Raw genomic sequence first — 14,115 nt, 5'->3', positions numbered from 1 at the left:
CAGCTCAGGTGCTCAAGATGCCATTTTAGATCATAGCCTCTAAAAGATGTGCCTAACACCCTCTCCTCTTCCTGCATGGTGATGGTGACTCAGGATGGCCACTAGGCCAGCCTGGTGTGCGGATCTACAGGACCCCCTGTCTGCCTCCTTCCCCTTCTCCAATTTCCCTGCTTCATGGGATCACGGGCTGTCCCAGCCATCAGGGGGGCAGCCAGCGCCTGGGAGCTACTGGGCAGTGGGGCTGCAACCACCCTGGGTCCAGATTGCAGTCCCTTTGGACACGCCCCAGAAGCTCTCGGTGGAAGCTTTCTGTTGCCATGGTAACGTGGAGACAAGGAAATTAGCAAGGGTGCCCGGCTAGGCAAGAAAGCGGAGCCTTTACTATGCATTCCCCTCCTCTAACCAGATAAGAATTCCGAGGAGGGCTAGGGATGGACATCAAAGGGTCTTTTCCTGGCATCGAGGAAATGCTCTTTAATGAATTGTTGTGAAGCGAGCACAGCCCTTAGAGTGATGGTGTTGGCTCTGGCGTTCTTAGAGGAACCCGAGGAGGAAGTTTAGAGCCAGTGCAGCTTTCTGTTGTTGTTTGCTGTTGTTTTTAAGAAGACTGTCAGATGTGTGTGTGTGTTTTAAAGTTTATTTATTTATTTTAGAAATCTCTACGCCCAATGTGGGGCTCAAACTCACGACCCCGAGATCAACAGTCTCATGCTCTACCCACTGAGCCAGCCAGGCGCTCCTGTTGTTAATATCAGCTTTACTGAGCTGTGCTTCTCATACCATACAATTCACTCATAATCACAGTCGATTTTAGAACTGTTCATCTCCCCCCACCCCAAAAAAATCTCCCACCCTTTAGGTTTCTCTGCCACCACCCGCCCTCCGCCCCGGCAACCTACTTTCTTTCTATATAGATTCCTCTCCCTATAAATGGAAGCATAGAATATGTAGTCTTTGGTGACTGGCTTCTTTCAGCATTTTTATTCTTTGCCTCTTTAGGGTCCTCCACAGTCTCTCTGACAAAGGTGTCTCCATTTTCTTTGAGAACAGTTCTGTTGTCTGGGGGTGCAGCTGCCAAATTAGCCCATGGGCTCCAGAGGGATGGAGGGGAGCAGATTCCTCCGAGGCCACTAGCGCTGGCCCTTCCAGAATGTCCCATCTGGAGCCTTCCCAGCTGCTTCGAGACTGTAGTGGGGCAAGCGGCCCCTTCGGAGCACGGCTGGCCAGGTGTCCTGCCTGCGCGAGTGGACATGCTTCCCCATGACTCCCTCTTACTGAGGCTGGGGTGGGACAGTTATCATCATCACTGGCAAGTGCTTACTGGGTGCCAGGCACCGTCCTGCAAGCATCATGTGTGTTAGGATTAGTTCATTGTTCCAGACCTTTCTTTCCCCTCCTTTTCTTTTTGTGGGATTCACTTAAAAGCTACCTCTTCGTGCACCTGCTTTGCTGAAGCTATAATCTGCTTTCTCTCTTCCAGCCATAAACAATGCAGGTAGAAATCATCTCACTTTTTGCCTTGCACTGGTCTAGATATTTGGCTAGCATTATTATTGTGTTAAAATGCACATACCATAAGATTTACCATCTTAACTGTTTTGAAGTGTAGAGTTCAGTGGCATTAAACACATTTGCATTGTTTGTACAACCAACGCCCCCATCCATCTCCAGGACTCTTTTCATCGGCCCAAACTGAAACTCTAGCTCCCCAGTCCCCTTCCCCCCTGGCTGGGAGACCCCCTTCTACTTTCTGTCTCTCTGATTCTGACTACTCTAGGTGGAGTGTTTGTCTCAGCTTAGCATAGTGTCCTCAGGGGTCATCCTCATGGATGGGTCATGGGTCAGAGTTTCCTACCTTTTTAAGGCCAAATAACATTCCTAGTGTTCACTTTGGACATGTTCTCGGGTACAGCTGAGGTGCTAGTCTGCTATCATTTCTTTTTTAATTTTGAAGATTTTATTTATTTATTTAGAGCAGCTTTAAGTTCACAGCAAAATTGAGAGGAAACTACAGAGATTTCCCATATACGCCCTGCCCACCCCCCGGGCACAGCCTCCCCCTTTACCAGCATCCCCCAACCAGAGTGGAATGCTTGTTGTAATCGATGTACCTACAGGGACACATCATTATCACCCAGAGTCCATAGTTTACATCCGGGTTCACTCTCGGTGTTGTGTGTTCTGTGGGTCTGGACAGATGCATCAGGACAGGTATCCACCATCACAGTATCATGCTGAGTATTTTCACTGCCCTAAATGTCCTCTATGCTCTGCCTGTTCATCCTTCCCATCCCCTCCCAACCCAGGGCAACCTGATCTTTTTAAAACTGTCTCGGTAGTTTTGTCTTTTCCAGAATGTCATATGTGGGAATCCTACGGTATGTCGCCTTTTCATCTCAGCTTCTTTCACTTCGTCATATGCATTGAAGTTTCCTTCATGTCTTTTGTGGCTTGATAGCTCATTTCTTTTTAGCCCTGACTATTCCCTTGTGTGGATGGACCACAGTTTATTTATCTTGATTGCTTCCAGATTTGGGCAACAGTGAATAAAGCTGCTTTAAACATCTGTGTGCAGGTGTTTGTGTGGACAGAAGTGTTCCACTCCGGTGGGTAAATACCGAGGACAGCAACTGCTAGGGATCGTGTGGTGAGAGGATGTTTCGTGTTCTAAGAAACTGCCGAAATGTCTCCCACTGGGGCTGTCCCATTTTGCATCCCCACCAGCCCTGAGTGAGAGCTCCTGTTGTTTCACATCCTTGGCAGTATCTGGTGTTGTCTGTGTTCCCGATTTTGGCCATTCTCCTAGGTGCGTGGTGGTGTCTTGTTTTAATTCGCGTTTCCCTGATGACCTATGATATGGAGCATGATATGATTTTCCCATTGACTAGTGTCTGGGGAGATTAATTGGAAAAGTTGGTGAAAGCAGAAAAACAGAAGATTTTATATCCTAGAATATTTTCTCTTTTATATTAATGTACCTGCACCGGTGTTCTGTATGTTAATTTGTATTCTGTACACTAATTTTCCAATATTAATATTGGGCTAATTAATATTAGGTCAATTGAGTAAACTATGTAATTAATTAATATTGGGTGAGTTAATCGATGAGGGGTTAATTGATTCAGGTCTCCTCTCATCTTTCCTGTACAGATCAGATGATTGTCTCTTTTGGCTTACTTCAGTGTAATGAGAACTTAAAGACACTTGCAGAGCAGAATATAGGACCCTTCCCAGTTTTAATGGCCTCCCGCTGCCTGATGTTTTACAGCGTCTTCCTCTATAACTAATTTCTTATCAGTTTCTATTTAGAGATTTTATTTATTTGACAGAGAGAGAGAGAATGAGCACAAGCAAGGGGAGCTGCAGAGGCAGAGCGAGAAGCAGTCTCCCTGCTGAGCAGGGAGCCCGACATGGGACTCGATTCCAGGACCCTGAGATCATGACCGGAGCCCAAGGCAGATGCTCAACCGACTGAGCCACCTCGGCGCCCCATCTGTTCCTATTTAGAAAGTTGATTTTCTTAGGGCTTTCCCAAACACTTCACTTTTCATAGATACAACTTCCTTTTCCCCTCCTATTTTATCCTGTCCACTTTTTATCTAAAATATGTAATTATAATGGCAAGTACAAAAGGACACAAACAGGTTTGGGAGCAAACAGCTACTTTTGGTAAGCGCAAAGCTCACCTGGTGGCAGCTTACTGGTCTGTGGTGGTGGGTGTGCCGTGGACAATCTAACTGAATGACCTAACCGGACAGATCCAAACCGAGCAAAATTCTACAAACTATTCGGCCAGTACTTGTCAAAAATGTCCTGATCTTAAGAGCCAAAGAAAGACCGAGGAACTATTCAGACTGGAAGACACTGAGGAAATGTTGGCACCTAAATACGTCCTGATTCTGAATTGTGTCCTTTTATTATAAAGGATTTTATTGGGGTAAGTGGTGAAACTTAATTGGGGTCCGAGGATTAATTGATGATGATACATCGATGGTCATTGCTTTTTTAAAAAGATTTTATTTATTTATTTGAGAGAGAGAGAGCACGAGCAGGGTGAAGGGCAGAGGGAGAAGCAGACTCTCCGCTGAACAGGGAGCCCTGATGCGGGGCTCAATCCCATGATCCTGGGATCATGACCTGAGTCGAAGACAGACGCTTAGCTGACGGAGACACCCAGGCGCCCCCATTGCTTGATTTTGCTGGTTGTCTTACGATTCTGTAGGAGAACTACATGCTCTATGCCCCTGCTCCCCAGCTCAGAGTCTCTCCCTGAATAGCTGATCGGGAGGAGCAAAAAGAGCATGCCTGGACCATCCATTTCACTTCAAGAAAGATCTCTTGAGCCCCTGTGATGTGCAAGGTGATGTCAAGTAGCAATAAAATCCATGAGGGGGTTCAGGGACTACACATACACACCGAGGGCCATCCAGCCAGAGGACGGCTACACTGGCGTTCTGCCTGCAATGTTTTCCCACATCCCTGCTTGCCCTAGCAAAGTCCTGCTCACCACAGAGCATCTCAGCTCCTTTCTTGGGGCGCTTACTCAAACCCTAGCTCAGGGCATCCCATATGTGGTCAGGACTTCCTGCCCTCTCCCTGGGTGTCAATCCCTTTTGTACCGAATTATTTGTCTACCGTATCCCTGGCAGCCTGTGGACTCTGGAGGGCAGCCCTTGTCTGCAACAGTGACACACACAGCATGGACCCCCAGAGAGTTCCGGCATGAATGGAAGTTCTTTTTTTTTTTTTTTTTTTAAGATTTTATTTATTTATTTGAGACAGAGAGAATGAGAGAGACAGAGAGCACGTGAGAGGGGAGAGGGTCAGAGGACGAAGCAGACTCCCTGCCGAGCAGGGAGCCCGATGCGGGACTCGATCCCGGGACTCCAGGATCATGACCTGAGCCGAAGGCAGTCGCTCAACCAACTGAGCCACCCAGGCGCCCATGAATGGAAGTTCTTGTAAGCATCAAGAGCTCACCTTGTCTCAGGGCTGATGAGATTTTACTGAACCTTGCTGCTTCCATTTATAAACGTCTTCCCTGTGGCTCCCCCTCACCGGGCTAAGTGTCTCTCTTGGGGTGTTGACCTCCACTCACCCCATCCTGGAGTCCTGCAAATGGGGAGCCAACAGGGGACAAATGAGTGGTTTCAGGGCTCCGGGAGAGAACAAAAGAGTGGTTTATGGACAGGGTTGCTGGTGTTATTGCCACATCACCTCCGGGAGCTGCACAGAAGTTAATTGTTCAACATTTCACTTTATATGGCTGGATCTAGTGCCTCGGGGAATGGAGTGTTAAATCTCACACGTTGGCCCTTATGTCTTTCAACAGGGAGGGGGTTAAGAGGCTCAGTCACAACGGAAATGGAGGACGAATGAGTTTTTAGTGTGATGGGAAGGCGTAGAGGGGCCCTCAGAAGCGGTAGAGAGAGCCTCTTGACAACGATGCCCAATATTTTCTGTGCCTCCTGGAGGAGTAGCTGGAGGCCCCCGTTATAGAAAAACAATTGCATTTGGACAGGGGTGATCTTATAAACCGTTGGCATGCACCTCCTCCCTGGATTGTCCTAATAAGCCTGCAGAGTGTGTGTATGTGTGTGTGTGTGTGCACGTGTGTGTTTTCTGTGTGTGCCATGCGGGTATTCTTTTCATTTTATGGTAGAGGAAACAGGACCAGGAGGTTACACGGTCTCCTCAGGGTCCCAACAGGATTCGCCTTCTGATTTCGAGACCAACTTATCGTTCGTTTGCTTTTTCTATGATACAGATCCCCAGTGGGTGGCTTAGGGTATGTGCTTTAGAGATGACAAAAGGCAGCTGTGCAGTGGTTTAAAGTACGGTTGGCAGACTATAGCTTGTGGGCCCATCTGGCCCACTGCCTGTTTTTGTAAATAAAGTTTTATTGGAACCCAGCTGTGCCCACTCATTTATGTGTCATCCATGGCTGGGTTTGAGTCTACACTGGCAGACTTGGGTGGTTGCAGCAGAGGCTGTATGGCCCACAAAGTCTAAAATATTTACTCCTGGGCCCTTCATAACACAAGTTTTCTGGGCCCTGGGTTAGAGTGCAGGGTCTGCAGCCAGACTGTCTGGGGCTGAAAACCCAGCCCTGCCACTGAGCAAATGGGTGACCTTGGGCAAGTTACTTAGTTCTCTCTGGCTCTGTCTTCTCATCTTTGAAATGGGAATGATCACGGTGGTTGTCACATAGGTTGTTGCAGGAGTGACTGAGCTCTTGGCATGTGACACCTAGGAGATGTTCTTGCTCCTCTGCATAGATGGTCTTGCTCCTCTGGCTTGGGGTTGGAGATGAAGATGTTCTGAGTTGCTCTCCTGCTGGGGGTGCTGGGAGCTTTGCATGTTGGTCCCAGACATGATCACACTTGAGATCAGCCCTTGAGGGCTGGGGAGTAGCTTCGGGTCATTAGAGGGTCTTCCCTCCCTGTAGTGGGTCCCTGGTTGTTTCCACAGGCCCCTGAGCTAGGCTGTTGTGTGAATGGGGGGCTGTCCTGGCTCCCAAATTAAGGAAGGATGTGAAATGGGCTGCCCTGAATCCTCCTTAACCCTAAACCATGAGCAAGGGGCAATGGCATAACCCCTCGGTGGGATTTCTGTAGAGGGGATATGAGCCATGTACAAAGTGATTTGGGGAGCTGGTGGAAGGGAGCCAAGTGGTGGGATGAAATGGGCCACCTGATGTATCTCCTTGGCTCTGAGTAGTGGTTAAACCATGGGCTCTGGAGATGGACCTGGGTTCAAATCTGGGCTCCACAGTGTCCCATGTGACCTCAGGCAAATGACTCCATCTCCCTGAGCCTCAGTTTCCCTAGCTATAAAATGAGACTAACAATAATACCTATATCAGGATCGTGTAGGAGAAGAAACCCCATCATGATTTTAAGCCACCTGTGAAACACCTGTTTTATTATTTATTTAATGCTTTTCTTAGAAAATCTTTTTTGTTTTTTAAAGATTTTTTTTTTAAGATTTTATTTATTTATTTGAGAGAGAGAGAATGAGAAAGAGAGCACATGAGAGGGAGGAGGGTCAGAGGGAGAAGCAGACTCCCCGCTGAGCAGGGAGCCCGATGCAGGACTCCATCCTGGGACTCCAGGATCATGACCTGAGCCGAAGGCAGTCGCTTAACCCACTGAGCCACCCAGGTGCCCTGTTTTTTTTAAAGATTTTCTTTATTTGAGAGAGAGAGAAGAGAGACAGCATGCACATGAGCAAGGGGAGGGGCAGGGGGAGAGGGAGAAGCAGACTCCCCGCTGAGTAGGGAGCCCAGTGCCATTTGGGGCGGGGCTCGATCCCAGGACTCCGGGATCATGACCTGAGCTGAAGGCAGACACTTAACCGACGGAGCCACCCAGGCGCCCCGTTTAATGCTTTTCTTTAAATCAACTTTTAAACCTAGAACTTCATCCTAAGGCAATAACGAGGGCAACGTGTCTTTTTCCTAACCCACATCCCAGCTGTATTTTATTTATTTATTTATTTTTTTAAAGATTTTATTTATTTATTTTTTTTAGAGAGCGAGCGAGAGAGAAACAGCATGAGAGGGGAGAGGGTCAGAGGGAGAAGCAGGGTCCCCGCTGAGCTGGGAGCCCAATGTGGGACTCGATCCCAGGACCCTGGGATCATCACCTGAGCCGAAGGCAGACGCTTAACCATCTGAGCCACCCAGGCGCCCTCCCAGCTGTATTTTAAAGATGTGTCCCACCAGAAACTAAACCTCACACGGCCAGGGATTTGTATGTATTTTGTTTGCTGATCTATTTCCAGCACAGTGCCTGACACATAATAGGTGCTTAATAAATGTTTGTTGAATGAATGACTGGATGAGCTTAAATCATCCTCCACACTTTGGGAAACACTGAGATAATGCACAGAAGGCGGCTCATTTGGCTCCTGGCCCATGGCACCACCCCTCCTCGGCCGCCGGTGGCAGGCATCTTCCCACCTCTTTGGTTCCACATCGGGCGGCGGCGGGGGGACCCAAACCCAGTGAACCTGGGATGTCTTTTGGCTGCTTCTGAGCTCTCAGTCCAGATTGCAGCCAGGCCGAGCTGAACCCTGACAAGTGCAGAGAGGCTGTAGGGTCCAGAGAGACGTTCATGGTACATGGGGAATCAGGGTGTGCAACGCCCGGATCAAGCCTTAGCCATTATTTATTATCGTTGCCAGCATTTTTGTTAAGGAGATGGCAGACGTTTGGGCACATAACTGCTTCCAGATGTCCGCCATAAATGCTCTGCACTTGCTGAGTTCCCAGGAACATAAAACCCGCTGTCAATGGACTTGCCCAGAGCCTGTATTTGCTGTGTTTTTGTTCTTGTTTAGTTATTACATTAAGTCTCCTGTGATTACAGAGCTGACAGCTGGTAAGGATTTGCATATGGCATGAAATTAAGTTAGTTCATTTTAATGTTTAAACTGAGTGGGGCATGAATTTGTCTGGTGAAAACCCTGCCTTCCTTATCTTTGTTTGCACATCTGCTTTTGGCACTCAGACTGTCTTGAAGTTTGATTTCTCCCCACTCCACCCAGAGAAGACTGGGGGATTGGCTCCCCCTTCTAGAACTCTGGGAGGGATTTTGCACTTGGGGCTTAGAATGTTCTCCTTTAGGTTTGGGGACGAATTAGGATTCAAGGGCAGCTGAGAAGAAACCAGTGTTCCACTCCCCAGCTTTGTGGGGTTTTTTGCTGTTTCACATTGGGCAAGTCGCTTTCCCTCTCTGGGCCTCAACTTCCCCATCTGTCAAATGAGGGACTAGAGAACTGTTCATCTCTGGGGATGCTTTTGATGTTCGGAGTGGGACGATTTTTCATTATGTGGGACCGGGCAAGGCATGGTACGTTGTTTAGGCTTCCTGGTCCTTTGGTATCAGATGCCAATATTCAGAGCCAATAGATCCCTCCACACACGTCCTAACCCCTCTGTAGCGAACACAATCAGTGCCCTGCCTGTAGGCCCGGACCCCTTTACGGTGTTCACATGCGCTGTCTCCCCCATGACCAGCACCTGCATCTCTCTGTGTTGGAGCTTTGCCCTCAGACAGCCAGAATCCACTTTGCTGGGACTCAACAATGACTGAGAGGTGAGGAGGGGGCATACACCCTCTGACCCGCTCAACTCTAAGATGGCGCCTTCCCACACTGAAACTGAACAGATTCCCCAAACCATTATTCGGATTAAACAAAACACATCTGCAGGCTGGATCTTGCCCGAAGCTGTGGGTTTGCGACCTCCAATTGTAATGCTGCTGATGGAGAGAACAGCCAATGTTCTCCCAGGACTTTGTGTATGTGAGGGACGGTTCTAAGTGCTTTGTGTGCATTAACTCAGTGAATCCTCAAGACCACCCTCTAAGGGTGACACGAGCCTCCCCACTTTGCAGCTGGGGAAACTGAGGCCCAGAGAGGTGACTTATTTGCTTCAGGTTCTGCAGCTAGTGAGCGTTCAGTCAAGATCCACCTCCTGGCAGACTGGCTCCAGAGCCCACACTCCAGTGCCTCCTCTACACTGTACTTATTCTATATATGGGTGGCCCTATTTTTGTTTAAACACATGCACACAGTCTGGCTGGAGATACCCCAATATGCTGACTGCTTATTTTATCTTTGGGTGATCTTTAAAAAAAAAAAAATCTGCCTCAAAGTGTTTTTTGTACACTGAATATGTAGAAGTTGTGTAACAATAAAATAGTAAAGCTCAAGGAAATCCAGAGGGCCTCATTCTCTTCTCTCTCCCACTGTCATTCCCACCCTCACCGACAGCTGCCCCCAGAGCTGCCCAGCTGCTCCCTTCTGGGTCTCCCTGGAGGTGTGAGTCTCCATTCGGGCTCTGGGCTCTGCCTGGCTCCCACCGCATCAGGACCCCGGGCAAAACCAGCCTTGTTGTAGGGCATGCATCTTCCAGGGAACCTGGTATTGGAAGAAGACCTTCTGAGAGAAGGACTTGTATGTCCCAGGGGAGATGAATAAGGGGAAGGGAGAAGGAGGGCAGGGAAAAAGAAGAAACCAAACGAGGTATGATTTTGGCAAAGTCCTGTGGAGGGTATTCTCAGCCTGATCCCGCAGAGGGGTGCCCTGGAAGAGTGAGTCACATCTCAGAATTAGCCCATGCCTGCGGAGGGAGTGGGTCTTTTGGACACAGGCACCTGATGGGCATCAGGTAAAGGGCTGCCTGCGAGGAAAGCTCAGGGGCTTGTGGTCGACCCCCTGCAAGTGCCAGCAGAGAGCTCCCAGCAGCCAAGGGCGGTGTCTAAGAAGGGTCCCCGGGACTGGCTGGTGGAGGTGAATGTACCCAGAGGCTGGGGTGGATGATGGGGCTCACAGAAGAGGAGCGAAAGGACCTGAGTGAATTTGGCCTGAGCACCGATATTGTCCAGGCCAGACCTGATGCTAGGATGTATCGGAAAGAGTGATTGACTTGGTCTTCTCATCTGAAAAATGGAGGCAATCATCTGTGCCACCCCCCCCCCCCCAGGGCCACAGGGCTTTGTAAATAAAATACTGCACAAAGGTAAGGTGTTCACCTTTCTCTGGGTTGGGGATTTATTTATGTCATATCTTTGTTCTGTATTTTAAGTGGAATGGGATTGTGTATTGTATGAATCAGCTGGGCTGCCATAACAAAATACCAGAGACTGAGTGACTTAAACAACAGAAATGTATTTGTCACAGTTCCAGATAGTCTGCAAGTCCAAGATCAAGGTGTCAACAGGGTTGGTTTCTGGTAGGGCCTCCTTGGTTTGCACATGGCTCTTTCCTGTGCTTGTGTGTGTGTGTTGAGGGTGGTGTGGAGAGGGAGAGAGGGAGAGAGGGAGAGAGAGGGAGAGGAGAGAGAGGGGGGGAGGGGGGGAGAGGGAGGGGAGGGGGAGGGAGGGAGGGAGAGAGAGAGGGAGGAAAGTAGGGAGGGAGAGGGAAAGAGGAAGGGGGAGGGAGGGAGAGAAGTAGAGAGAGGGAGAGGGAGAGAGAAGGAAGTAGGGAGGGAGAGGGAATGAGGGAGAGGGAGGGAGGGATAGAGGGAGGGAGGGAGGGAGAGAGGTTAAGGGAGGGAGGGAGGGGGAGGAAAGGGGGAGGGAGAGGAACAGCAAGAGATCTCTGGTGTTTCTTCTTCCTCTTACAAGGACACCAGCCCTATTGGATCAGGGCCCCCATGCTCTGACCTCATTTAACCTTAATTACTTCCTTAAAGGCCCCATTTCCAAATGCAGTCACTTTGGGGGTTAAGGCTTCAATATATGAATTTGCAGGGGGCGTGGGACCACACATTCAGTCCATACCATGCGTGTAGAAATCTCTCATGATGGGTAAGCAGATGCTGTAAATGTGCATTTCTCTCCTGCGCCTCAGCCCCCTCCCCTTGCGGGTCCTTCCTTCTAACCAGTGCTGCATTCCAGGTGGTATCCTGGGCTGGGGAACAGAGTACATCTGGGGGGATGCCCAGAATGTGTTTAAAATTAAAAAAAAAATAGTAATTAACTTTGAAAATATGATTTTGCTTAAAAATGGCTATTTCCAGCTTCTCTTGAAATAATCAGTGGCTGGCAGCCCTGGGCCGGGCATTCTTAGGAGGCCTTTGTTGGCTTGAGCCGCATACCTGCCGCCCTTGGGGAAGGGCTTCCAGTTCACTCCATTCCCTGCCTGGTGTGGTTCAGTAAAGATCCTACCTGTCCCTGTAGGCATTAAGATTTGCAACAGCTGGTTTAAATAAATACGACTAATTGAAGGGCCTGACACTGGGGCCTTACTTTTCCCATATGGAGAATGGGGTCAGTAGAATCGTGTTTTCTCTTCTTTCTTCCATGGGCTCAAGATCATAGAATGTGGGGTGCGGTTTGGGGCGAGGGTGGTTGGGAATTGGGTATCATTACTGGGCTAGGCTGGTTGCCCCTTCCCTCCTCTTCCCCCCTCTCTCCCTCTTCAGTTTGAATTTATTGAGCATCTGCTATGTGCTCGGGTACATTGGTGACCAAAACTAGATACGGTCTTTGTCCTTGGGATGTTTATAATCTTGCTCCTATTTCTGTCACCTACCTTGCAAGCCTGAACTTCAATACGGAGGTAACTTATTTCATGGTTAGGACAACCCGCACCGCTCTAGGCTGGTCTGGGATGGGTTTCTTCCCTGCCGAATGCTTTGTCACAACCTCCATCGCTCCCATTTTAATTGTTAGCTCGGCCACGGCAAAGATCGCCACTGGGAGAATCAGCTCTTGCCAGTAATGGAAATCCTTTCAAAATGATGTGTACAGCTGGGATGTTCTTAAGTAATTTATGTAAAGAGTGAGCAAACGCTTGTATGTTTTTATAAGGTAGGGAGAGTTTTATGTCCTATAAAGTTTGATGTATTGTGATAAATCATGCTTTGGTCTGAAGTCTATGCAGAAAAGCACAGCATTTCTCTGAATTCTGGGAAATACACTGTAAATAAAGTTGTGGTTTATTTCTTGGCTGAGCATTTTCTCTAATAATGTAAAGAGATGTCAACACCCATTTCTTAAGGGCCAAATATGAGATTCTCTCTTCTCACTACAGAGAAAGAGTGACTAGAGCTTGCTGTGTGTGTGTGTTTTTTTTTTTAAGATTTTATTTATTTAACACAGAGAGAGAGGGAGAGAGAGAGAGAGAGAGAGCACAGCAGAGGGAGTGGCAGGCAGAGGGAGAGGGAGAAGCAGACTCCCTGCTGAGCAGAGAGCCTGATGCGGGGACTCGATTCCAGGACCCCTGGATCATGACCTGAGCCGAAGGCAGATGCTTAACCGACTGAGCCACCCAGGCGCCCCCTTGTTGTGTTCTTTAGACTCTTAAAGGGAGGGGGGCTTGATCTAGAGCCTGTGTCCCGCTCCGATGGCAGTCCTCATGTTTCCAGCTGGCCTGTGTCAGTTCAAGCGAATTGGGGGGGTCAGCACCATCTTCCCCTTGGGTGTCATTCCCAAAGATGTGTGTGCTCTGCCTTCAGCCTGCTGTAGGCAGATCTTTCTGTGAAAATAGGAAGGCCAGTCACAGTCCTGTTCCTAGCCTCAGTTTCCCCATCTATAGTAACCCAGTGATAATCCACAACCTCTTGCGCTGTATCACTCCGCCAGTCAGCTTGGCTGGAATTCATTTATGCATTTGTTGGATGCATCTTGGAGACAGAAAACAAGGAGGGAATGGGTCCCTAATCGTGGCTCTGGGAGTAGGAAGTCATTTTGATCTGGTGATTTGATCGATTTGATCATTTGTGTTTCGGAGATGCTGTTTCGTGCTCCTTGAGCGATGCCTTCATTGCCTGCTTGTAAAGGAAGAAACTCTGAACTGGATATGAGTCCTGCTTTGGTCCCTGTATTGTGTGGCTTTGGGAAAGTTAAGTCCACTCTCTTGGCCTCCGTTTCTTCCTCTGTACAGTGAAGTGACTTTTCCAGCTCTGACATTCTGGAATTTATTGATGCCAGTAACATCCCTTGCCAACATGTCTGAATGTGAGAGGGGGTTTTCCTCCAATTCCCTGCCTTCTTCTTGGGGATAGAATCCTGAGTGTCTGAATCAGTATTCTTTTGATTGCCTTAGAAACTCAGTTCACATTGGCTGAAGCAAGGTAATATGCTGGCTCAACAGACTGAAAAATCCAGAGCCCTGGCTTCAGGCTTGGCTGGATCCAGGTGTCCCTCAGACAGCCTTTGCAGATGGCTACATGCTGTAGAATGCTCTTGGTCAGGAAAGTCCTCCTCAAACCTGACCTCCCTCCTTCTAGCTGCTGTTTAGGAGCATACTGTCCTTCCCGGCATCACCACTGGTGGTCTATGAGGGGACCAGGGGTTCTGAGACCCGGGTTCAGTTCCTGGGGCTTTTATGAGCTACATGACCCGGAAGTTTCCTTTCTGGGCTTCACTTTTCTCTTCCATTAAAGAGAGCAATTCTTGCTTTGCTCTTGTCATAGACCCAATGCAAGGATCAAGTGAGATCAAGGACACGGCTGTGTGATGAAAAGCCCAAAGCCCTCTATAAATCCACGGCCACGTTCCTTTACCCTGTAACTGTGTGAAGCTGCTTCTGAGATTCTCCTTTCTCTTTTCCTCTCTGGACGGGACTCATCAGCAGACTGGCTGGATGACTGTCATTATT

The 14,115-nt window shown here is 48.7% G+C and overlaps 1 non-coding gene across 1 annotated transcript; it reads right to left on the bottom strand.

Moving 5' to 3' along the window:
- Positions 1-662: 662 nt before the first annotated feature.
- On the bottom strand, positions 663-735 carry TRNAN-GUU. The gene has a single exon. It is a non-coding gene; the product is annotated as a tRNA-Asn (tRNA).
- Between the last annotated feature and the right edge of the window lie 13,380 nt (positions 736-14,115).

The sequence above is a fragment of the Neomonachus schauinslandi genome, chromosome 14, assembly GCF_002201575.2.
Source record: "Neomonachus schauinslandi chromosome 14, ASM220157v2, whole genome shotgun sequence".
NCBI classification, from domain to species: Eukaryota; Metazoa; Chordata; class Mammalia; order Carnivora; family Phocidae; genus Neomonachus; species Neomonachus schauinslandi.
Note: the sequence above shows the minus strand (reverse complement) of the source record. Positions and strands in the feature narration are given on the sequence as shown.